The sequence below is a fragment of the Sus scrofa genome, chromosome 15 (genome assembly GCF_054392235.1).
Source record: "Sus scrofa isolate SSC_HxYL_T2T_F1_AM1 chromosome 15, Sscrofa_HxYL_maternal_Yorkshire_Landrace_v2.0, whole genome shotgun sequence".
Lineage (NCBI taxonomy): Eukaryota > Metazoa > Chordata > Mammalia > Artiodactyla > Suidae > Sus > Sus scrofa.
In genome coordinates, this window is record NC_139397.1 from 53,578,770 (window position 1) to 53,606,742 (window position 27,973).

The 27,973-nt window shown below is 35.7% G+C and overlaps 1 protein-coding gene across 4 annotated transcripts in view; it reads left to right on the plus strand.

Moving 5' to 3' along the window:
* Nucleotides 1-27,973, plus strand: part of NEIL3 (nei like DNA glycosylase 3) — a 383,724-nt gene that overhangs the window by 166,596 nt on the left and 189,155 nt on the right. For 3 of the 4 annotated variants that reach the window (XM_084999924.1, XM_021076035.2, XM_084999922.1), the window contains exon 3: nucleotides 4,670-4,749. The exons of the other annotated variant lie outside the window; for it this stretch is intronic. The gene's annotated coding sequence lies outside the window, so the exon portion shown is untranslated. The remainder of the gene's footprint in view (nucleotides 1-4,669; nucleotides 4,750-27,973) is intronic. 4 annotated transcript variants of the gene reach the window in all.

The following is a 27,973-nucleotide window of genomic DNA, read 5'->3' on the forward strand; positions in this document are numbered from 1 at the left end:
ATAAGAGAATACTATCAACAATTATGTGCCAACAAATTCAACAACCTAGAAGTAATGGACATCTTTCTAGAGACCTACAGCCTGCCAAAACTGAATCAAGAAGAAATAGATCATCTGAACAGACCAATCACTAGAAATGCAATGGAATATGTCATAAAAACACTCCCTACAAATAAAAGTCCAAGGCAATGGCTTCACAGATCAATTCTACCAAACATAGAAAGAGGAACTTGTACCCATCCTCCTTAAACATTTTCAAAGGTTGAAGAAGAAGGAACACTCCCAAAGACATTCTATGATGCCACCATCACCCTAATTCCAAAACCAGACAAAGATACCACCAAAAAAGAAAACTATCTGTCTTTTTTAAGGAAAGTTTTGTCTGGATATATGCCCAAGAGGGGGGTTGTTGGGTCATATGGTAGTTCTATGTATAGATTTCTAAGGTATCTCCATACTGTTCTCCATAGTGATTGTACCAGCTTACATTCCCACTAACAGTGCAGGAGGGTTCCCTTTTCCCCACACCCCCTCCAGCATTTGCTGTTTGTGGACGTATTAATGATGGCCATTCTGACTGGTGTGAGGTGGTATTTCATGGTAGTTTTGATTTGCGTTTCTCTAATAATCAGTGATGTTGAGCATTGTTTCAAGGGCTTGTTGGCCATCTGTATATCTTCCTTGGAAAAATGTCTCTTCAGGCCTTTTGCCCATCTTTCCATTGGGTTGTTGGCTTTTTTGCTGTTGAGTTGTATAAGTTGTTTGTATATTTTAGAGATGAAGCCCTTGTCAGTTGCATCATTTGAAACAACTTTCTCCCATCCTGTAAATTGTCTTTTTGGTTTCCTTTTGGTTTCCTTTGCTGTGCAAAAGCCTGCCAGTTTGATGAGGTCTCATTGGTTTATTTTTGCTTTTATTTCTGTTGCTTTGGGAGACTGAGCTGAGAAAACATTTGTAAGGTTGATGTCAGAGAATGTTTTGCCTATGTTCTCTATCAAGACAGTGTGGTACTAGTACCAAAACAGACATACCAACCAATGGAACAGAATAGAGAACCTGGAAATAAACCCCAACACCTATGGTCAATTCATCTTTGACAAAGGAGGCAAGAATATAAAACGGGAAAAAAGACAGTCTTTTCAGCAAGTGTTGCTGGGAAACCTGGACAGCTGCATGTAAATCAATGAAACTAGAACACAGCCTCACACCATGCACAAAAATAAACTCAAAATGGCTGAAAGACTTAAATAGAAGACAAGACACCATCAAACTCCTGGAAGAGAACATAGGCAAAACATTCTCTGACATCAACCTTACAAATGTTTTCTCAGCTCAGTCTCCCAAAGCAACAGAAATAAAAGCAAAAATAAACCAATGAGACCTCATCAAACTGGCAGGCTTTTGCACAGCAAAGGAAACCAAAAGGAAACCAAAAAGACAATTTACAGGATGGGAGAAAGTTGTTTCAAATGATGCAACTGACAAGGGCTTCATCTCTAAAATATACAAACAACTTATACAACTCAACAGCAAAAAAGCCAACAACCCAATGGAAAGATGGGCAAAAGGCCTGAAGAGACATTTTTCCAAGGAAGATATACAGATGGCCAACAAGCCCTTGAAACAATGCTCAACATCACTGATTATTAGAGAAACGCAAATCAAAACTACCATGAAATACCACCTCACACCAGTCAGAATGGCCATCATTAATACGTCCACAAACAGCAAATGCTGGAGGGGGTGTGGGGAAAAGGGAACCCTCCTGCACTGTTAGTGGGAATGTAAGCTGGTACAATCACTATGGAGAACAGTATGGAGATACCTTAGAAATCTATACATAGAACTACCATATGACCCAACAACCCCCCTCTTGGGCATATATCCAGACAAAACTTTCCTTAAAAAAGACAGATAGTTTTCTTTTTTGGTGGTATCTTTGTCTGGTTTTGGAATTAGGGTGATGGTGGCATCATAGAATGTCTTTGGGAGTGTTCCTTCTTCTTCAACCTTTGAAAATGTTTAAGGAGGATGGGTACAAGTTCCTCTTTCTATGTTTGGTAGAATTGATCTGTGAAGCCATTGCCTTGGACTTTTATTTGTAGGGAGTGTTTTTATGACATATTCCATTGCATTTCTAGTGATTGGTCTGTTCAGATGATCTATTTCTTCTTGATTCAGTTTTGGCAGGCTGTAGGTCTCTAGAAAGATGTCCATTACTTCTAGGTTGTTGAATTTGTTGGCACATAATTGTTGATAGTATTCTCTTATGTTTTTTTGTATTTCTGTAATATCTGTTATGACTTCTCCCTTTTCATTTCTTATTTTGTTTATTTGGTTTTTTTCTCTCATCTTCTTGGTGAGTCTAGCCAGAGGTTTGTCAATTTTGTTTACCTTTTCAAAGAACCAACTCTTGATTTAATTGATTTTGCATCATTAATAAGTCCACAAATAACAAATGCTGGAGGGGATGTAGAGAAAAGGAAACCCCCCTGCTCTGTTTGTGACAGTGTAAGCTGTTACAATCACTATGGAGATCAGTATGGAGGTACCTTAGAAAATCATACATAGAACTATCATATGACCCAGCATCCCCCTCTTGGGCATATATCCAGATGAAATTCTCCTTAAAAGAACACATGAACCCACATGTTCACTTCAGCACTATTCACAATAACCAAGACATGGAATCAACCCAAATGTCCACTGATAGATAATTGAATTAAGAAGATAGGGGTATATATACACAATGGATTACTACTCAGCCATACAAAGAAGAAAATAATGCCATTTGCAGCAACACGGATGGAACTAGAGACTCTCATCCTGAGTGAAGTAAGTCAGAAAAAGAAAGACAAATACCATATGATATCCCTTATATCTAGAATATAAGATATGGTACAAAGGAACCATATCTTTTTTTTTCCCACAGAAAAGAAAATAATGGACTTGGAGTAGACTTGTGGTTGCCAAGGAGGTAGGGGAGGGAGTGGGAGCTTGGTGTAAATAGATGCAGAATGTTACCTTCGGGATGGATTAGCAATGGGATTCTGCTGTTCTGTCACTTATGATAGAACATATAATGTGAGAAAAAAGAATGTACACATGTGAGTGTAATTGGGTCACCATGCTGTACAGTAGAAAGAATTGTATTGGGGCAATAACAATAAAAATTTTTTTAAATAAATAAATGAAATCTTTCACTTCTTGAAACTTGATTTTGTCTTGACTTTCATTCTTTGATCCTTTTTAAAATAAATTTACATTATGAAGTCTGCTTTTCTGCCAGTCTCTTAAATATCAATTTCCACCAAAGCATGGTCCACCACTAATTCTGATTCTACTTTTTCCTGCCCGGATGAGCTTATCTAGCATCATATTTTCAATTCTTAATCATAGGTTGGTGTCTTTGTATCTCCAGGATATCCTCCCCCATTCAATTTCTATAGATCCAGCTTCTCAATGAGTATATTTACAGGCATATTCAAGAGCCTCCCAAACTCCTAATATTCTTCCCACACCTCCTCCTCTTTCTGTCCCCTTAATCTGCCATCTATCAGGTTTTGCATGGCAAACACTGCAGTGGTCTTTCTTAAATTTTTTTTATCCCAAATAAACCATCCAACTGGTAACCAAACCATTTGACTTATGTCTAAGGAGCCTTTCTAACTTCTGTCTCCTGTCTATATCTGCTGCCACTTACACTCTGAATCCCTTTTCTAATTCACTAGATTTTGTTATCGTTTTCTACTAAGTCTTCTTTCTCCAGTGCTTTTGGGCCCAACTCTCTTCTCTTGTTGTTACAATAATATTTTTTATAAAATTCTAACTTGATTATCTCTCCCACTAACATACAAAATGTAATACCCTTAAAAAGTCCCCAGTAACCCACAAGAAAAATTAAAAGTCTAATTTCAAAGGGGTTTACAAAGATATATATTGTAGAGAAAAACAGAAGCTATCATGTTTTAAGTAAAATTAGAATATAAAATTTGATAATGTAAGAGGTAAAATTAACTTATACATATGTGGAGATAGGATTCAAATCTGGCTGTAACCTTCTAAGTAATACAAAAAAAGAGTTGAAGTATCATATGTAAGATTGAGGCTTTTTTCATAAGACTTTTTTTCCTTAGAAGAAAGTAGGTACTTGTGAAACTGTGTTTTAAGAGAAATTTCTCCCCTGGATCCTCACAAAACCATTGTTATGTCACATAATGGTCAATTTCCTCAGACCTGGCTCCATGATAAAATGCAGTCGTTTTTGTGGCATGTTGTCAAGGTAAAATTCTCTAGTAAAAAATGATTACGAGTTGAGACAAGGCAGTTGCAGTCTACCTGGTTTTCTGGTTCTCTGGTGAATCCGTTTCATCCAAGGATAAAATCTAATATTTTTGAAACATTTTGTCAGGTATTTTATATGCCCTGAAACTGATATTCCATGATATTATTAAACATTTGTTATGATTTAGGCAGCAACAAATTTATTGCATTTTCTAGCAAGTGCCTGCAAGACATTTTTTTAATGGTTTTAATTAAGGACAGATTTATTGTCCTTGATGTTGAAGTTGACAGGTGTTAAGATTTTAAAAGAGATGAGTTCATTTTTTTTTAATTAAGAACACAAATTGACTTGTATCTGAAGAGATTACTTTTTAATTCTCTACAGAATTTGGCAAAGTGAGTACCTGCAGATAAGGTCAATATTTCCCTCAGAAAACAGTTTGAGATTATTCAGCATCCTAACTGGTAAGTAAATATGTAAGTTACTGTGGCTACGGTGTACAAAATGTGAATAATGGAAATAAGAAAGGTATAAATATAATAACATAATAACTATAATAGTGACTTAAATGAAAGACCAAAAATTTTGCATATATTCTCACTTCCCTGTTTTTCTGCAAAAGTACTTACTCCTTTGCTTCAAAACTTTGAAAATTCAACACCTGTGGTATATATCTAGACTTTTCTCTCTCATATTGCCCCCAAAGGTGAACATGTTGATTTTACAATATGTAGTCAAATTTAGTAATCATAGTAGAAATGAAAACCTCACAGAAATCAAATCAGTATTCTATAGTTAATTTAAAGTTACTTTCATCTTCTTAATATATAGCTAGTGGCAAAATAAATGCACTGCTACCAAGCCAGCCTAAAGCACAATCAATAAATTTAATAGCATAAATTTTATAATAAAAATCATATATTGATAGTTAAGCCATTTGAAGGTGCTTAGATTGCCAAAAGGATATTGGGTAATTTTTAGTTTTGCATCTTTCTCAAGAGAAAAAGGAAAAAAAAAATACCCCTGAAAAAAGTCTACCTAAATCTTCAGAGTGATCATCTGAGTGATTTCTGACTTAGTATTTGTGCAGATTGATTCTTAAGATGGCCAAAATGCCAAATCAGCTTTGTTACTCTAAGCTAAACATGATCTTCCTAAATGTAATTTAAAGATTACGTTAATGCCCAGGAAATGAACACTCGATATTAAATTTGAAAGGAACACCCCTAACTTACTACTGTATTTATTAGTTGGCAGATTCTTTCTTCAAGTCTGTTTTAGATGAAAAACGTGTTTTAGGCTGTGCAGAAAGGTTTCCAGCACACAGAATAAATATATCACTGGCTTGTTTATTGGCCTAAATTACCCTATTATCTCTATGTCAAAGACTTACCATGGAGTTTACTATCTCAGTAGTGCTTATTCCACTAATCCTACCAACTGGAGTTTGTTAAAAAGCTGCTTATACTCTGAGTCATTGAGGAGAACTGTAGTCTGTGTGTTAAAATGTTTAAGAGTCACTCCACAAGTCACACTCTGTGCTACTAGCACTTTAAACAAAGTCATGCCGCATGACAGAAATAACTGATGGTTTGCAAATTACACCAGGCAATGGGTCTCCTGCATATTTGGCTTTGTGTCCTTGGAGTGATTTTCAGCATCATTAAGCAGAAAGTACATCATTTCCTAAGTCACAAGGAATGAATCACACAGAGAGATTGACTTGGCATCTCTTACATAAACTTTCTGTTTTAGATTTGCAGAATTTACATAATATTGGAACAAAACAATACCCAAACATATTTGTGGTGTCAGTTCAATTTCCCCACAGTGCCATTCTGTGGTCAACCCTGCCAAGGGTTTGTCTGGCTGTTAAATTTTATGACATGATTTTTTTAATGCAAAAATATCCTCCACTTTAAAAAAAATAATTATTTCAGAGGCTTTTTCCTACATAATAGATGTTATTTGAAATTTAGGATGATTGGCAATTATTTCATATATTGGAAAATATTTTTAGAATGGGCTGGTCATCAGTAATTTTTGAGATATCCACAACTCTTCTACTACAAAATTAGTCTCAACTAAAACCAAAGGAATTATGGTTTACGTATCACAGGAATTTTACATATGTAAAGGTTTTATAACTTTTCCTTTGCAAGTACAAACTCTGAGCTGTATATAATGTGTTAAAGATTCTTTTTTTTCTTTGGGAGCTCAAAAGCTATACCTCCATCTGCCTTTTGAACATCTCCACTTAGGCACCTGGCCTTTAAAATAGAACTGGATGTATTATCTACCTAATACACCTCTATCACCTCTGTAGAGGATTTGCCCATTACCTTTGCTCCTATAGGAAAAATATTTTTACCATGGAAGGATATTATTTTATTTATTGTTTTTGTAGGCAGCAATCTCTACTAAATAATATTTTATGATTAAAAGTCTGATCATTTTGATAATTAGAAAGGATTTAATAAAATCCCTCTCCTTCCCATGAAGATTGCAAATAAACTACGAACTTGCTTTGGTGAATGTCAGGAATCATCATATTGAATATATGTATGACTAGTAACTTCTACATAGTTACTTAGTTTCCCTCAGAAAACCCAAAGATAAAATTTAATTGCAGGCAGTTTATTTGGAAGCAGATTCTTGGAAGCATCAGTAAGGGAATGAGGAAGAGATACTAAGGAATGGAGGGTGCTTATGTTGATACCATGAGTGGAGTGCAAGGCTGCTGTGGTCTTCCAGGAGATGGTAGATCCTGCGACTTAGAATTGTCTCAATCAGAGTATAAGGTGTTGGGGTGTTTGTGCATTTTTAGAGGTTGCATGAACATCTGGGCATATCTAGTTTTTTCTACAGCCAACATTGTGCATCCTTATTGAAAAGCCAGAGACAAGCCATGGCTAGACTTTCTGGTATTCTTCTCTCCAGTTCAGCCCAGGGCCCATGTGCAGGGGGCACATGGCACAGATTTGTACATTATTTTGGCAGAACTTTTTCTCAGTGGCTATAAACACCCACCCTCCTTCTCCAGGCCATAATTTTCAATCTCAGTGTAGTTGGTATTGAATTGATCATCTGCTAGGCAGTTGCTACTTCATGACAAGAGCAGTGGTTTTGGGCGGGACTGAGAAGTTGGTGAAGCATTTGGTGGCATCCAGCTGTTTTTGGTATATCTTGTTTTGACGTACAGACTTTGATGACAAGTTGGGCAGGTAATCATATATAGTGGAAATGTTATACATAATATAATGTGAATGTTTTCCTTCTTTCCATCTTACCTTGGATTTACTGGAATAGTCAACATTATGCCAAACAAGGCATATTTTTAAATATAATTCTGAATTACTTAGGTTTTGCCATCAGAGTGTTGAAGGATGCCCAGGATTGTACTGACCTATCTGAAATCTCTCTCTGGTATATCTTACGTAGAATTTCTTTAATTCTCATGCAGATATTTTAAAAAATTTTAGGCCACTTAGTATTCTGAGGGCAAACGTACCATGACAGATGTGCTGACACTTCCACGATAGTCATCAAAATAATGAAACATCATGTGGAATGTTGTGTCCTTGATGGCGGGAAAGAGGGAAAACATTAATGAAAGCTTGGAGGTATTTCCTCCACTTTGTGCAGATCAATTTCTCCTTGGGAAAAATATTTAAAAATAAGTATTAGAAATGTACTGCTAAGAGGCCTGGACCTTCCCCTTCCAGAGCTAAGACTCAAAGGAGGTCAAGACAAAACCCAACCAGCCATAGACGCATCAGTTAGGACGGAAACTCCAGCCCCTGTTGTTCTTCACATCTGTGACTTCCTGTACTGACTTGGCTGCCAGGGAACACAGGTGGGAAGTGCTGGTTGACATTGTTCTCTGCAGGATCAGAGCAAAGGCAATGGGCTATCTCCACAGCTGCTCACAGGACAGTGTCATGATTGTTACCTGGCCACTTCCCTCATGGGAGGGTCACCTGAGAGCACCAACTTCACTTTGCAGCATGTTATGACTTTTGCACATTACAGATTACTAACACACTAAGTCAAGTCAGTGTTCTTTGTAATTTCTCCTTTGAGTCACATCCAACACTAAAGCCATTGCCCATACTTGCTCTCATGTATTTCCATTGAATAGCTGCTCCAGAGCTCTGCACTTGACCCTGCACTTTGGACACCCAATCCTGGCCTTTAGTCCCACAGCCCAGAAAAAGCACCACAGGCTGAACTGAACACTCTGGATAGGGATTGCAAGACTGAGGGATAGAGCCAGAGTATCAGAAGTGCCAGAGTGTTTTTAGTTAGAATTTCTGGGATTTTTCTTCCCTTTCTTTCTGGCTTGTGTTTGTGGGTGGACTTTCTCTCTGCGGTTGAAAGCTAAGGGATGGCGGAATCCAACTGTGTCACATCTTATTCTAGTTGGATTTGTGGTGGCAACCACATTTGATGTTCATTCAGCTGTCCACGAGCTGTTATTAGTGAATTTCCAGAGGTTAGCGACTCAAAATAAACAACGCTCCCATTTTTCCTCCTCTGCTGCCAGGGAAGTTCAAAAGAAGTCAAGCTATTTTACTTTAGATTTCGGATCCATTTCCACACTGCCTGGAGGGTCTTTAAGGGATTTTATCATGTAATTGGCCAACTACTAATCTAAACTGTACTATACTTTTATGGAAAGTTTGATGAAATTCGTTATCACTTGCAATCTGAGGTTCATCCTTTCAACAACAAAGCATGTTCCTGGAGTTGTGTTTTTATGTGGAGGAGAAAGTGAGACATGAAGTTCTGTCGTGAAGTGTGTTGGCTTTGCAAGGGAACACAATACAATGGAAGGTGTGATCTTATTGTATTCCAGTTTCTCATTAACATCTTACACAGTTTTTGTCTAAAATGTACCTTCCTTCATTACATTCAAAAGCATTCTTTGTCTTTACAAATACTAGGTTACCCAGGTTATAAAGAGCAGAGAATGTTTTTGAAGACAGTTTATCTGACTTCAAATATTTGAAAATAAATTTATGAATAATCCATTAACATTTTGAAAAGCTAAATCTCCATTAGTTCATAGTGGATTTTTAATTGATCTTCATGGCCCAATGTACTTAAAAAGAGTTTGAGGGAGCACATGGGGTTTAAGTTTACATAATTTCAGTCATCATTATCAAGTTTATTTTGGTTTTATTTTGTTTTCTGATTTGCAGTATGTGGGGATACTGGTGGTTTGGGAGAACTATAAGCATTATTTCAAATTCTTTGCAAATGTTTCATAAAATAGTCCCTGTGACATATCGTTAATATTAAAAACATAAAATAGAGTCCTACTAAAAGATAATCAAAAGATATAGCCTATTTAGGAAATCAGTGAAAGATCATGTTTATTTCAAGTTGCCCATCTGCAGGTTACAACTAGAGTATTGATTTTATAGTTTGAGCCCAGCATAATGGAAATGGAAATGTATGTTCATGGAAATGTATGTTTTCATGGCAATGACTTCTATGACAAAAGAAGGGGATCCATCTTGCCTTTGAGATCCATCTAATTTTTTCTTAAAGGAGCATCTAAACAATAAGACCATTATTTGCATGTGTTCGCCTGCTGATGAAGCTGGGTCATGGTTATCTGGACCATCAAGTAGTTTCCATGGCACCATGGGCACTGTCAGTGTGGACTGTGAGAACTTTCAGTCCTCACACTACATATGTAGGCACTGCTTTTCTGTAACTTGTAGAAATTTCAGCTTTAAATTTCAATCTCACCCTATTCCAATTCATTCATTCATTTAACCAATACTTATAGAATGCCTTCCAGGCACTGTCCTCAGTGCTAAGTAGAAAGCAATGAGCAAAGACAGACACAAGCCCCATTTCTAATAGAACTCCTCATCTGTCGAGAGGAGGTGAACTTTCATTAAACAAGTACATGCATATAAAGTCTTAAGTTATCCTCAGCCAACACAGGGTGGTCTTCAGAGGGTAGCTGGTGGTGGGGCAAACAGAATTAGATAATCAGGTCATGAAAAGTCTCTGATCAGGGATCATGTTGACATGAACACTGAGTGATGGTAGTGCAGACATGGAGAAGGGATTTCCTGGCCATGGAAAAACCAAGACAAATGATGAGAAGTGAGATTGAGCTTGGCCTGTCTAGGTATGGAAAGAGGACAGTGGAGCTGGAGCATGATGACAAGAGGGTAGAGCACCACACAAGTCTGAAGACAGGTGAGGACCAGCTGGGTAGGCCTTGTAGAAGTTCAGACTTAACTTAGATTGAAATGGAGAGTATTGGGGTGGGGTTGGTAGCAGAGGAACATGTGCTGACATGCACTGTGAGCAATCACTTTATAATCTGCCACGCAAACTCTTCCCAATTTCCTGAATACTGTTTCAAGCATCACACTGCCTATTTAGAATTCCCAAGTGTCTCTTCAGTTCCATCAGAATGAAATGACAGTTTTCATGAACAATAGTCTTGACCTCCCACCATGTGGAATTTATGGGAACCCTCAAACCTATTGAGCACAACTTCCATTCATGCACTTAGTGCTGCACTCAGGCTCTCTGGTCAGGATCTTCCTAAGTGTATTATTTCCTTTCTTGCCGTCACAACTGTGTCCATCACCCACTTCTCACCACTTCATAGATCATTTTTATTTCCCACAACTCTTCCCATTTTGTTCCTAATACCTGAACATTTGTATGACTGTCGCAGATCATTCTTGAAGAAATTGTTTCCTCCCTTATCACTCATTTGGCACTTAGTGAAGCCTGTCTTTGCATCATGGTACATGAGACCAAATAAATCAACTGTGAATTGCTGATCAGTGACTATGATTTTATCTTCTTTTTTCTTCTCCCATCACTTGCACATAATTCTTAATATAATGGATGCTCTTAAAGGCTTGGGGGAAAAAAAAGTACTGTAACTAACCCATGATGCCATTTGCAGAAATGTGGATGCAACTAGAGATTCTCATGCTGAGTCAAGTAAGTCAGAAAGAGAAAGACAAACACTATGTGATATCACTTATATGTAGAATCTAAAACATGCCACAAATGAGCCTATCTATAAAAGAGAAACAGACTCATGGACATAGAGAACAGTCTTGTGGTTGCCGGAGGGGAGTGGGGAAAAAATGGGAATGATGGGGAGTTTGGGGTTGTTAGATGCAAATTGTTACATTTAGGATGGATAAGCAATGAGGGCCTACTATATAGCACAGGGAACTATATCTAGTTTCTTGAGATAGACCATAATGCAAGATAATCTGAGAAAAAGTATGTATGTATATGTATGACCGGATCAGTGTGCTGTACAGCAGAAATTGACTCAACATTGTAAATCAACTACACCCTAATAAAAAGTAAATAAAACAAAAAACAAAATAAAAAGCATGTGCTTATCTATCTAAACTTTTGTTGTCATTAAACTTTGAAGCAACAGACACCCTGAGATGGCTAGTTGATCTGGCATATAGCCCATGATCATTAAATTAAAAAAAAAAATTTAAACATGTAGAGGAAATGAGCCAATAGCCTTGAATTCACTGGCATCATTTTTAAGATTTCTGTCTAATAATTGTGGAATGTTAAATGTTTTTCTTTAGGGAAATAAAGAACAACATCCATGAAGGGATCTATTAATTTGTCTGAGATAGTTTCACCTCAAGCTCAAGAATTTTGTAAATGAGTGGAATGAGTTCATTTTCCTCCCAAATATCTATTTGGAACACAAAGCAACCACTTGCTGGAGTTTAAAAATAAATCAACATGGTCAGCTCTGGCCTTTTCCAGCACTTTCCATCAACCTTAAGTCAATGAAATAGATTTAATTAGCTTGTTTTGCTTCAAAATAAACTACAAGAAAGTCTTCAATATTAATGGCTCTCCTCCTCCTGGAGTACAAAGAAAAATTGATTTTAATGGAATATACCAACAAGGAGTGAATACTTAAAATGGACTGAGATGACACAGAAATGTAAACTCTCTGGCACTAAATGTCAAACTGACAATAGCTAAGGTTTTCATTTTCAACATTAAGAAAATAGAGTGCTTGTTGGTGTGTAATCTGTTGCTAATTATTATGCAGCTGGGAAAGTATGGTGCTATTTGGATATCTGATAATTATGCATGCTATTCACTGAAATACTTTATCAGTCATGTTTGAACTATGTAGAGCATGTCATCCCAGAAATAAAAATACTTTGAGACTAATTTTGTGAGCTCATAGAAGATGAATACCTTTATATTTAGTATATGTATTCTATCAGTGAATTTCAAAATCACTTTAAAAATTACTGAGAAGCGATCCTGGGCCATGGTATAGAAGAAACACACATGTATACATAAAGGGAAAAAGCTTCATTTAATATCCTGCTTTTTAAAAATATTTCTTTATCTCTGCTTTTAAAAAAATAAAAAGTGAAATTAAATGGGAGGAAAAAGAATGGGCTTATGATGCTGTGATTGGTATTTGTTATATGTTTCTATATCTATTTAAATAATAAATGTATATTATATATATCTATTCATATATCCCTATATCTACCTATTGAATCTATCTAATCTATCTATCTATCCAGAGAGAGAATGTATGAATACATTAGTGGTTTCTTAGGTATGAGGGGAAGGAAGAAAATTGGGAAGATTAGAGAATAATGACTAAGGAATGTGGGGTTTCTTTTATGAGTGATGAAAAAGTTTTAAAATGACTGTGGTAGTGGATATGCAAATATGTGAATATAGTAAATACGTTTGAATTGTGAACTTTCAATGGGTGAATTGTACAGTATATGAATTATTTCACAATAAAGTTCTTAAAAGTGGAGTGAAAGTAGTGACAATTCGATCAAGCCAAGATGAGAAAAAAATAAAGAAAATTTTTATATTATGATTAAGATGGCCAAAAAAATGCCAAATATATAGTAAACTCAGTTTCTACGTGAAGGTAAATGAAAGGAGCATCTCTTCTTCCACAAATGAATGATCACTAACATTTTCTTCATACACATCATCAGAAACAAGATGAGGAAAAGTTCAAATTCAACTCAGCTGAAAAAAATCACACCTTCTAAATATTTATTTAGTGTTCATCTTCCTTGGGTCTCCTGAAGTAACTTCTGCCAAATTGGAGGAACATTTTTATTGCTGGAACTCAAACTTCCCCAGCCAGATGTGAAATTGATGTTTATGAGAATGCAGAGCCTAAATTATTCCATAATCAGTTTAATAACACAAATGTTAATTTTTTTTAATTGCGTGTATTCAATGTCTCTAGTATGGTATTTTAGGAGACGCAGATTTTAACCTAGAAATTAGTTTGGTTGTTTCTGTTTCATCATATGACTAATACGTGTCTGGCTATGTCAGGCTGCATCAGATGACTAATACGTGTCTGGCTATGTCAGGCTTAACTCCTGTTGTACCTGTCTCTCATCCTACGTGTATACTAGTCTAACTCTTAGTAAGACTATGGGGGATTGCTGGAAATTTTAAACCTGCAAAATATACCTATAATTACCAGAGCCAGTGAGCACAGGGATAAGTCAGGAAATAAACTGCCAGCTGCACAAAACTAGCTTTCCTACTTGGAATTCCTCAAGTTGAGCAAAAATGTTTTTCTCCTCATATATATAACTATCTTTTTTGTTTTGTCTTGTTTCCTGAAAACTAAAATTCTGCAGGATGGTATGAAATCTAGCTGCCTTTTTTTTTTTTGCTTTTTTTTTTTGCTTTTCGGAGTCACACCCACGGCATATGGAGGTTCCCAGACTAGGGGTTGAATCGGAGCTACAGCTGCCAGCCTATACCTCAGCCACAGCAGCATGGGGTCCAAGCTGTGTCTGTTATCTATGCCAAAGATCAGGGTACCACCAGATCCTTAACCCACTGAGTGAGGCTAGGGGTAGAATCCTGGTCAGATTCGTTTCTGCTGCACCATGACGGAAACTCCTCTAGCTGCTTTTTAAAAGGACTTTTCGTCTCATACTCTAAGCCTCATCATTTGTGATCATTTGTATATGTTTGCTTAGCATATTTCTTTATAACTTCCATAGCCCAGATGCAACCAAGAATAAAACACGACATTAAAAGGCAAAGCAAAATCCTCATCCTAATGTTATTCAGACACTTTACTTATTAATTCCACATTGTAAATGTTTGAGTAAACCAAGTGTTTTCTCACTTTGTATTTCCTAGAAAAGGACAACCTTGAAATATTATTTGGCTTTTCTTCACAGAGGGCTATGTTCTTTGGAGCACTATTAAGTAAATCAAAATATCAATTTTAATTGGGAGAGTAACAGAATATTTACTACAATACACAGCAAATAAAGTATTTTTGTATTATTACACATCTGAGTCATCTCAAGTGAATTTGAACCAATTTAATTTCATAGCATTTCTTCCATAAAAATTAAAAGTGCTTCAAATTTTGTGATACTGACAACTACATTGAGTGTTTACAGGGGTGTGTTTCCCAACATGCTTATTCCCTTCTTTTTTTCCCAATTCAAGTGAATATTTAAGGAGCCCTCACAAAATGGACATGGTTACAAGATGCCCCTCCTCTGTGTACCATTCCCTCCACCCTGCTCTTTACCCTCAGTTGGGTTCATCCTAGTCCTTTGCAATTATTATGCCCTTCTTTTCATAATCAAATTTCAGGATGGTCATTCCCCACCTATAGAAAGCACATTTGGGGGATTTGCTTTGATTATCGAAATATGAATGGTAGGGATATTGAGGTGTTCTTGCAGAAAAGTCTTACCCTGAATGGCCTGACTTACCATGTTTGCTCTTCCTGTCTCAGCTTCAGTCTAAACGGTAGCTTTCTCAGTCTGGGTCCATGAGAGACTAGAGTAAGACAACCCTTTCCCACCAACCTGCCTCCAGCTCGTCAAGTGCATATGAAATAAATAGTTTGTGTATATGGGGCAAGGGGGTTTAAGCTATTGTAAACACTAGCCAATCCTAGATAGCCAATCTAGTACATTCAGAGGGGAAATAATCATAATAATTTAAAAAAGAATAGCATGGAGAGATGAGAAAGCAATGTGGATCAAAAAAATAAATAAATAAAAGAACCATAAAACTTATAGCTACTGCACACAACAGTTGAAGAATACACATATATACATTCTTTTTAAACACATATAGAATGTTAATAAAAAAATGATTGGCTATTAAGACAAAAGTCATCCTAGATATGTTTTGAAATGACTCATAAAATTATGAAGAATTAGTATCATACACTTTCTCACAAAGCAACTATTAAGTAATTAAGGGGTTTATTTCTAAAGAAGTATGGGTCAAGAAAAAATTATGAAAATTTAGGAACTATAACTCAATAGTGACAAAAATGAAATATACAAAAACATGTGTAATACAGATAAAGTAGAACATATGGGCAAATTCATTTCCATAAAGTTTATATTAGAATAGAAAGCTGAAAGTTAATGGGTCAATTACCATCTAAAGACATTGTAAGAACAAAAGCAAAGCAATTCAAATAAAGCAGTAACAAGGAAATTATAAAGATAAGAGGAAAAGCTGGTAACATAGAAAACAAACATATAATAGGATACAAAAACAAAATTAATTCTTTGAAAAAAATTAAATTGATGCAACCTGACTTGACTGATTAATTTTAAAATGAAAGAAGGCACAAATAAATGGTACTAAAAAAAAGGAGACACAATGATTGGTGATACAGATATTAAATAGATGATAAAAGGGTGTTATGAAATAGCTTTTTGTGGTTAATACTGAAAATTTCAATGAAATGGACAAACCCCCTAAATTATATACTTGTTAAAAAGAAGAACCTATGTTTACATTATCAAGGAATTTAAAACAGTAATTTATAATCTTCACACAATGACAACTCCAAGCACAGACTTTTTTTTTAAATTGAATTATAGTTTACTCACATTATATTTGTTTCAGGTATACAACATAGTGATTCAATGTTTTTATAGCTTTGACTCCATTTAAAGTTATTACAAAATATTGGCTATATTCACTGTGCTATACAATATATCTTTGTATCTTATCCATTTTATACTTAGTAGTTTGTATATCCTAATCCCGTAACCCTCTCTTGCCCCTTCCCCTTTCCCCCTCACCACTGATAACCAATATTTCTGTTTTGTTGTATTCATTTATTACATTTTTTTAAATTCCATATAAGTGTTAACAAGCATTTGTCTTTCTCTGATTTATTCTACTAAGCATATACCCTCTGGGTCCTTCCATGCTGTTGCAAATTGCAATATTACATTCTTTATTATAATGGAGTAGTATTCCATTGTATAAATGGAATATATATATATACACACACACACACATATATATGTATATATGTAAGGGTATGTGTGTACACATCTTCTTATCCACTCATCTGTTAATGGACACTTAGGTTGCTTCCATATTTTGGCTATTGTAAATAATGCTGTAATGCTGCTATAAACATTAGGCTGTGTGTATCTTTCCCAAGTAGTATTTTAATTTTCTTTGAACCTATACCTGGGAGTGAAATTGCTAGGTAATAAGAAGTTATAATTTAATTTTTTTGAGAAATCTCCATACTGTTTTTCACAGTGGATATACCAAAACTTTGCCAACGTTTGTTAATTGTGGTCTTTTTGATGATAGCCATTCTGATAGGTATGAGGGGATATCTCATCATGATTTTGATTTGCATTTCTTGATGATTAGTGATGTTGAGCATCTTTTCACCAGGCACAGAAATTTGATTGGGAGATTCTACCAACCTAGGAACACATAATTCTGATGAATCACAAGTTATTCCAAAGCACAGAAAAGTGAAGAATAATCTCCAGCTCACTTTATTGAGCAAGTGTAATCTTGATACAAAATTTCACACAGATAAAGGAAAAAAGAAAATTATAGTTTGATATCATCTCATTCATGAACATAAAAACAAACATCCTAAAGTAAATATTAATTAAATAAATCTAAAAACTCCTAGGAATTTAGTTTTCTTTTAATGTTAGATAATAAATACTTGCAATTTGTTACACTAACAGATTTTTTTAAAGCATACATATTATTATTGTATTAAATTCAGAAAAAAATTGATAAAATCAAATAAGCAATCATGATTTCTTTAATGTTTCAAAACTAGCAATAGAAAGTTTTTAGCCTGATAAGGAGTATCAACAACAATCCTATAGGAGACACCTTCTTTAATTGTGAAACACTGAAATGATTCCTTTAAGATCTGAAACAAGACAAGAATGACCCCTAACTTCAATTCTATTCAACATTATACTTTAATATTTATCCCCTATAGTAGAGCAATATAAAGAAATACTGCAGTTCTTGGAGGACCTCCTGGGAAAACAGGGGTGAATGTGGCTTGTTGTGGGGGAAGGACAATGGAAGCAAAACTCTTGGGAATATTCATCAGCATTGCCTTTCTCTGGAGGTGGGCATTTGGGGAAAATCTTGCCCCACCCATCACTACTGAGAAGTCCCAGGCCAAACAACAATCCAGGGGGATCACAGCCCCACCCATCAGTAAACAGGCTGCCTAAAGAACCCCTAGGCACACAGCCACCTCTAATCTCACCCAGAGACAAAGCCCCACCCACCAGAGGGGTTAGAATCAGCTCCACATACCAGTGGGCAGGCACCAGTCCCTACCATCAGGAAGCTTACAGCAAACCCCTGTACCAATTTCAGCTACAAGGGGGGCAGACACCAGAAGTAAGAGAGTCTACAACTATATTATCTGTAAAAGTTCACCACACCAAAAAGCTACAAAATGAAAAGACAGAGAACTATAAATTGGATAAGGGAGAAAGAAAAAAACAAAAAACAAAAAAACAGAAAAAATAGCTAAGTGACCAGGAGATTCTCAGCCTCCAGGAAAGACTTTAGACTGTTGATGCTGAAGATGCTGCAAGACATTGGAAATAAACTGGAGGCAAAGATGGATAATTTACAAGAAACACTGAGCAAAGAGATAGAAGATATAAAACATAAACAAGAAGAGATGAAAAATACAATAACTGAAATAAAAAAAAAATCATTAGAAGCAGCCAACAGCTGAATACAGGAGGCAGAAGAACGAATAAGCGAGATGGAGGACAGAGTAGTAGAAATCACAGATGTGGAACAGAAAAGAGAAAAAATATTGAAAACAAATGAAGAGTCTCAGAGAAATCTGGGACAATGTTAAATGCACCAATATCCGCATTATAGGGGTGCCAGAAGAAGAGAGAGAGAAGGAGACAGAAAAAATATTCCAAGAGATAATAGCCAAAAACTTCCCTAACATGGAAGAGGAAACACTCACTCAAATCCAGGAAGCACAATGAGAACCATATAAAATAACCCCAAGGAGGAAAACCCCAAAATACATATTAATCAAACTGACCAAAATTAAAGATGAAGAGAAAATATTGAAAGCAGCTAGGGAAAAGAAACAAATAACATACAAGGGAACCCCAATAAGGTTATTGGCAGATTTTTCAGCAGAAACTCTGTAGGCCAGAAGGGAGTGGCAAGATATAGTTAATGTGATGAAAGGGAAAAAACTCCAACCAAGATTACTTTACCCAGCAAGTTTCTCATTCAGATTTGAAGGAGAAATGAAAATCTTTACAGATAAGAAAAAGCTAAGAGAATTCAGCAAAACTAAACCATCTTTACAATAAATAGTCATGGAACTTCTCTAGGCAGAAAAGGCCACAACCAGAAATAAGAATACCACAAATGACAAGATTCACCATTAAAGGTATATATACAGTAAAGATACAAAATCATCCACACACAACTATGCCACCAAAATCAGAAATCATGAGGAGGGTACAAATGCAGGACACTGGAGATGCACTTGCAATTAAGAGACCAACAACTTAAAATAATCTCTTATATATATAGACTCCTATATCAAAACCTCAGGGTAACTGCAAATCAAACTTCTACAATTGATACACACACAAATAAGAAAAATCAACTCAAATACAACACTAAAGATAGTCATCAAACCACAAGAGAGAACAAGAGAAGAAGGGAAGAAAAAAGAGCAAAAAAATCCAAAGAAATTAATAAAATGGCAATAAGAAGATACATATCAATAATTACCTTAAATGTTAATGGACTAAAAGACCCAACAAAAAGACATAGACTGGCTGAATGGATACAAAACAAGACCCACATATATTCTGTCTACAAGAGGCCCATTTCAATTCTAGGGACACTCACAAATTGAAAGTGAGAGGATGGAAGAAAATATTCCAAGCAAATGGGAATCAAAAGAAAGCTGGAGTATCAATACTCATATCAGACAAAATAGACTTTAAAATGTAGAACATTTTAAGGGACAAGGAAGGTCACTACCTAATGATCAAAGGTCAATCCAAGAAGAAGATATAACAATTTTAAATATATACACACCCAACATAGGTTCACCACAATATATAAGGCAACTGCTAACAACCTTAAAAGGACAAATTGACAATAACACAATAATAGTGGGGGACTTTAACACCCTACTCCCACTTGCAGCAATGAACAGATCATCCAGACAGAAAATCAATAAGGAAATACAGGCACCGAATGATGCATTAAACCAGAGGGACTTAAAAGATATTTATAGGACATTCCATCCAAAAGCAGCAGAATACACATTTTTCTCAAGTGCACATGGAACATTCTCTAAGATTGATCACATCCTGGGCTGCAAATCCAACCTCGGTAAATTTAAGAAAATTGAAATCATATCAAGCATCTTTTCTGACCACAACACTATACAACTGGACATCAACAACAAGAAAAAAACTGAAAAAACGCAAACACATGGAGACTAAACAACATGCTACTAAACAACTAATGGATCAGCGAAGAAATCAAAGAGGAAATTTAAAAATACCTAGAAGCAAATGACAAAAAAGATATGACAGTCCAAAACCTGTGGGATGCAGCAAAAGCCATTCTAATAGGAAAGCTTATAGCAATACAAGCCTACCTCAGGAAACAAGCAAAAGCTTGAATAAACAGCCTAACTTTACATCTAAATCAGCTAGAGAGAGTAGAACAGACAAGACCTAAAGTTAGTAGAAAGAAAGAAATCATAAAGATCAGTGCAGAAATCAATGAAATAGAAACAAAGAAAACCATAGAAGAGATCAATGAAACTAAAAGCTGGTTCTTTGAAAAGATCAACAAAATTGATAAATCCTTAGCCAGACTTATCATGCAAAAAAGAGCAAGGATGCAAATCAATAAAATTAGGAATGAAAAAGGAGAAGTAAAAACAGACATCGCAGAAATACAAAAGACCATAAGAGGCCACTATATGCAACTACACACCAATAAAATGGAAAGCCTAGAAGAAATGGACAAATTCTTAGAAAAGTACAATCTTCCAAGGCTAAATCAAGATGAAATAGAAAAGATGAATAGACCAATCACAAGAACTGAAATTGAAACTATGATTAAAAAACGTGCAACAAACAACATTCCAGGACCTGATGGTTTCACAGGTGAATTCTTCCAAACATTTAGAGAAGGGCTAACATCTATCCTTCTGAAACTATTCCAAAAAATTGCAGAGGAAGGAACACTCCCAAACTCATTCTATGAGGCCACATCACCTTGATACTAAAACCAGACAAAGATACCACAACAAAAGAAAACTACAGGCCAATTTCACTGATGAACATCAGTGCAAAAATCCTCAACAAAATAATAGCAAACTGAATCCAACAATACAGTAAAAGTATTGAATACAATGATCAAGTGTGATTTATCCCGGAGATGCAAGAATTTTTCAATATCCACAAATCAATCTGTATGATAGAACACATTAACAAACTGAAGAATAATAACCATATGACCCTCTCAATAGATGGAGAAAAAGCCTTTGACAAAATCCAACACCCATTTCTGGTAAAAACCCTCCAGAAAGTGGGCATAGAGGGGACCTATCTCAACATAATAAAGGCCATATATGAAAAACCCACAGCTAACACCATTCTCAATGGTGAAAAGCTGAAAGAATTCCCACTAAGATCAGGAACAAGACAAGGATGTCCATTTTCGCCACTACTATTCAACATAGTTTGGGACGTCCTTGCCACAGCAATCAGAGAAGTAAAAGAAATAAAAGGAATCCAAATTGGAAAGGAAGATTTAAATCTATCTCTGTTTACAGATGACATGATCTGTAAACAGAAAATCCTAAACATTCTACCAGAAAACAATTAGAGCTCATCAATGAATTTGACAAAGTCACAGGATACAAAATTAATACACAGAAATAGACTGCATTTCTATAGACTAACAATGAATGTTCAGAAAGATAAATTAGGGAAGCAATCCTATTTACCATCACATCCAAAAGAATAAAATACCTAGGAGTAAACCTACCTTAAGAGACAAAAGACCTGTACCCTGAAAACTATAAGACACTGATGAAAGAAATCAAAGATGACACAAATAGATGGAAAGACATACCATGCTCTTGGATTGGAAGAGTCAATATTATCAAAATGACTATAGACCCAAGGATATCGACAGATTCAATGCAATCCCTATCAAATTAACAAGGACATTTTTCACAGAACTCAAACAAACTATTTTAAAGTTTGTTTGGAAGCACAAAAGACCCAGAATAGCCAAAGATATCCTGAAAAAGAAAAATGGAGCTAGAGGAATCAGGCTCCCTGACTTCAGAATATACTACAAAGCAATAGTCATCAAAACTGTATGGTACTGGCACAATGACAGACATATAGATCAGTGGAACAGGATAGAAAGACCAGAATGAAACCCACGCACCTACAGTTAACTAATCTATGACAAAGGAGGCAAGAATATACAACAGAGAAAAGACAGCCTGTTCCATAAGTGGTGCTGGGAGAACTGGACAGCCGTATGTAAATGAATGAAATTAGAATACTCTTTAATACCATACACAAAAATAAACTCAAGATGGATTAAAGACCTAGATATAAGACCAGACACTATAAAACTGTTAAAGGAAAACATAGGCCAAACACTCTCCAACATAAATGACAGCAACATCTTCTCATATCCACCTCTTAGAGTAATGACAGTAAAAACAACAATAAACAAATGGGACTTAATTAAACTTAAAAGTTTCTGCACAGCAAAGGAAACCCTAAACAACACAAAAAGACAACCCACAGAATTGGAGAACATACTTGCAAATGAGGTGACTGACAAGGGATTAATCTCTGAAATGTATAAACAGCTTCTGCAGCTCAATACCAAGAAAACAACCCCATCAAAAAGTGGGCAGAAGATCTAAAGACAATTCTCCAAAGAAGACATACAGATGGCCAAAAAACACATGAAAAGATGTTCAACATCACTCATTATTAGAGAAATGCGAATCAAAACCACTATGAGGTACCACCTTACAGAATGGCCAGAATGGCCATCATCCAAAAGTCTACAAACAATAAGTGCTGGAGAGGGTGTGCAGAAAAAGGAACCCTATTACACTGTTGGTGGGATTGTAAATTGGTGCAACCACTGTGGAAAACAGTAGGGAGATTCCTCAGAAAACTGAAAATAGAACTACCATTTGACCAAGCAATCCCACTCTTGGGCATCTATCCAGAGAAAACCATGACTCGCAAAGACACATGTACTCCAATGTTCATTGCAGCACTATTTGCAATAGCCAAGACATGGAAACAACCTAAATGTCCATCGACAGAGGAGTGGTACATATACACAGTGGAATATTACTCAGTCATTAAAAGGAATGAAATACTGGCATTTTTAGCAACATGGATGGACCTAGAAATTATCATGCTAAGTGAAGTCAGCCATACGATGAAACACCAACATCAAATGATTCCACTGACATGTGGAATCTGAAAAAAGGACAGACGGAACTTCTTTGTAGAACAGTCTTCTTTCTTTCACAGACTTTGAAAAACTTATGGTCTCTGGAGGAGACAGTTTGGGAGGTGGGGGGATGCACTGGGGGTGTGGGATGGAAATAGAATAAAACTGGATTGTGAAGATCATTGTACAACTGTAAATGTAATAATTTCACTGAATAATTATATATATAATTATATATATAATGAAATATATATTTAGTATGTAAATATATATATATTAAATATTTATATATAGTTAAAGATACTTTCAACTTCAATTCCAAGAAAACTGAATCAAAGTTGGATAGTTAGTCCCACTGTTAATTCCGCTGCTTAGGGTTTCAGGGCCAAGGTGCATTCAGTCCTTGTATTTGGTCATCTTCAATGGCTTTTGCACTTTGGCGTGAATACTCAAGCTTGCAAAAAAAGCTACCACAGCTCCTGAAATCACATCTTCACATTATCAAGTGCAAATGCAGAACTGGCAATGTTTATGCCTCCCTTCTTATGTATTTTCCAGAAGGTACCTATATATTTGAATGACCAGAAATGGATTATATGGGGATCTCTACCACACAAAGAAGAAAATGTTTGGTAATGGCTGTTGAGCTGACCAACAAAGTCTACTACAAAATTTATTCAATTTTAACAAAGAACCTGTCTAACACGCTAGTTATACGTATAGTAAGGCTTACATCGCTTTGTATTTTTCAGTACCCAAACTCTGTCTTGGCAGTGTGGACACTCTGCAAAGTTGTTCAACCCAAGGAAGGTATTATCTTGTGCCTTATTCTGAGAGGACTCAGGATCAGCCAATAGTCTGCCCACTGTGGACATATTTTATTTACTTAATTTGTTTATGGTCTGGATTCCCTCGCCAGATTATGGAGCAGGCAGTTTCATCTGCTCTGTTCACTAGGATAGCCCCAGTGCTGAGGGAAGCTCAAGAAATATTTGTTGTGTGACCAAATATCATCATGAAGACACAAGGGTTCCACAGTCACAATTTCTAGCTGCACAAAGAACCCCAGTTCTTGGATCTCATTATTGTGACAATCATCTCCGCCATGTTAATATCCAACACACTTCCTGCTGTACAGCACAGGGAACTACATATCTAATCACTTGTGATGGAACATGATGGAGGATAATGTGAAAAAAACAATGTATATAAGTGTATAACTGGGCTACTTTGCTGAGGAGCAGAAATTGACAGAACATTGTAAATCAACTATAATAAAAAAATCAAAAAATATATGAAAACAAATTTTCACCTTCCATTCATTTTTGTGACATGACTATATTCATACAAAATGTATAAGAACCTACAGATAAATATAGAGCATGTGTATATATTTACACATTTAGTTTAGCAAAAGTTTAGCAAGTGCGCTGATTTAAAATCAATCTGGAAAAATAAATCGTATATATCAATAACAATTGAACATTACCATAAAATTTTAAAAATAACTTTTTCAAACAGATATTTTCAAAACTATCAAAAATAAAATACTGTGTGATGGTGTATAACCATCAATGAAATAATTTTAAAACTTTATTGAAAGAAATTGAAGTCCTAGGTAAATGCAAAAATATACCACCGTTTGGAATTGGATGCCTGTATATTATAAAGATAAACATTTCTCTCCAAACTGAATTATTGACACAAAGCAAAACAATCAAAATCTCAGTAGGGGCGTTCCTGTCATGGCTCAGTGGTTAATGAACCCAGCTAGTATCCATGAGAATGTGGGTTTGATCCCTGGCCTCACTCAGCAGATTAAGGATCTGGCATTGTTGTGAGCTGTGGGGTGTAGTTTGCAGACACGGCTTGGATCCCACGTTACTGTGGTTGTTGTATAGGCTGGCAGCCGTAGCTCTGATAAATTGGACCCCTAGCCTGGGAATCTCCATATGCCATGGGTGTGGCCCCAAAAAACCAAAAAAATAAAATAAAATAAATAAGAAAGCCAAAAAAAAAAAAAAAAACCCAACTCTTTAGGGTTTTCCTCAAGATATTTAACAAGCTTATTCTTAAATTTTAATGAAATCACACAAAAAATATACCCAAGAATATCAAAGAGATGAATACAAACAAACATTAAGATGACATTTGTCCAAATAAATATAAAGGTTTCTTTTGAATCCATAGTAAATGAATGTTAAGGTCTTTTGCTGGTAGAAAAAACTAATGGAATGGGGTGAAAAACTCAGAAATAGCCTCATGCAGAAATGCATGCGTTTTGATTTATGACTAAGCAGGCATGGTAGACACCAGACAATAAATTCTGCTGAGGCATTTCGTTAACCTGAAAAACAATTAGACTGGCAGTCTTAACTTTAGGCGGATGAAAGGCCTAAATGTAAAAGGCAAAACTGCAAAACATTTTCTAGAAGAAAATTTCTTTGTAATCTTACAGATAAGTAGGGAATGATTTCTTAAATTTTTTAATTATAAAAAGTACAAACCACAAAGGAAAGAATTATTCAGTTTGACTACAGTAACATTAGGAACTTCTGTTCATTAAATGACACCACAAAGAAAGTGAAAAAATAGAACACAAATTATGCAAACGTATTTGGAAAACATATAATGGATAAATATATATTTTAAAAATCTGAGTCAATAAGATAACCCAATAGGAGAATATTTGAAAAATGTAGAACATTATAAGAAGTCAGGGAAATGCAAATTTCAATGAGATAGCTTTTTTTAAAAAATCTTTTTAGGGCCACACCTGTGGCATATGGATGTTCCCAGGCTATGGGTCGAATTGGAGATATAGTCGTTGACCTACACCACAGCCACAGCAACACAGGATCTGAGCCGCATCTGTGACTTACACCACAGCTTGGGGCAATGCCAGATCCTTAACCCACTTAGCAAGGCCAGGGAACGAATATATGTCCTCATGGATACTAGTTGGATTTGTTTCTGCTGATCCATGATGGAAACTCCCTCAGTGAGATAGTTTTTTACTCCCATTAATTTGAAAAAAAAAAAAAATTAGTGTGAAAATATAAAATTCTGTAGATGATGCAGAACAGAGGAAACATTCAATGGCTTTAGCGGAGTGTCAATTGGTACAGCTGAACTGAAAAATGGCTTAGTATTTACCTATTTAAGTTGAACAGGAGCAAATCAGACGCCAGAGCAGTTCCACTTCTGTATCTCTATACGTGTGACACCAGGAGACACATACAAATATGTTCCTAGGAAAAGTTGCTCATAATTACCCCAATCCAGAAGTAATGCCATAATAGAATGGCTAATGCAGTGATGGAATATTTAGGCCAGAATATGGAATATTCTGGAACAAAGAAAGTGAAAGAAGTAAGGCTAAATATATCAACAGTGATGAATCAAAAAATATAATATTAAATGAAAGAAGGATGTTTCCTATATTTATAAGCTAATCACATTCATATTGAAAGGCAGGCAAAACTAATATATCATTTACAAATACATTCATTGACAAAATCATTTTTAAAAAATTAGTAGAATTATTACCATAGAATCTGGGATAGTAATTATATTTGGTGGCCAGGAGAGAAATGCAAATAGAGAGGGGCACTGAGAAAACTTCTAGGATACAAGGGATTTTACTCAGATATTTTACTTTGGTGAGAGATTCTTCAACAAATGAAATTTAGGTAACTGGGGTAACACATCTATAAAGAATAACATAATTTTAAGAGAGTAGAAATAACAATATAAAAAATAAGAATCATAAAAAGAATCTTGATTTAAAGTCCTGGAAAATGTCAACAAACACTAAGAGTAAAGGAGGAATGGATCAAGTACAGCAAAAGTGTGCAGTCTCAATTTATTTAGGAAAGAGGTCACAGATTTTTAATAATTTTCTACAGTGATAGAAAATGTAGATTAAATTTACTTTGTAAAAATATAATGGTGACCATATGAATAGAAATATGCTCTGAAACTTTCAAACATCTAGATAACTAAAAGAAAATAATAAATCGGGCAGGGGAAGGTGAAAAGAGAAAAGGAAATTATAAAACGAACTAGATGAAATGAAGTCACATCTAACAACATAATGTGTATCAACGTACAGAGCCTATCTATACGAAGAGTTAATTTTTAATACTAATCTTTGTTCTTCTTTCTTTTCTTTTTTTTTGCCTTTTTAGGGCTGTACCCATGGCATATGGAAATCACCAGGCTAGGGGTCAAATCAGAGCTACAGCTGCCAGCCACAGCCACAGCAACACAGGATCTGAGCCATGACCTACACCACAGCTCATCCTTAACCCACTGAGCAATGCCAGGGATCAAACCTGTATGTCCTCATGGATACTAGTCAGGATTGTTACCACTGAGCCACAACAGGAACTCCAATCTTTGTTCTTGATTACAAATTTTTGCAAAGTAAAATAACAAAGAAACTTGTTCTTACAGAGATCAAAATATAATATAGTAATTAAAACAGTGACATATCCTATGGCAAACCCACCCAGTGACATCTATTCACACAGCTATACTGAAGACTGGTATCAAAGTTGTTCTGACACATCCTTTGTTAGCAGCATTCTGTGACAGTGTGAAGCAAGGCTAGAGGGTAGTGAGGAGGGAGGGTGACAAAGCAGCACTCCCCCAGAACTTGGAAGTTAAGGACAAAATTCCTACTGTTTCTAGTATGTTCTCACATGACTCTGATTTGACAGTGAGCATAAAGCCGTATTCAGGAGGTTCTAAAGAAAGTGGTGTTGATCTTGCCAGAGCCTCTCTGGGCATAAAGTTCTAGATTGAATTGATCTGGAAATTTAGGAACTAGTG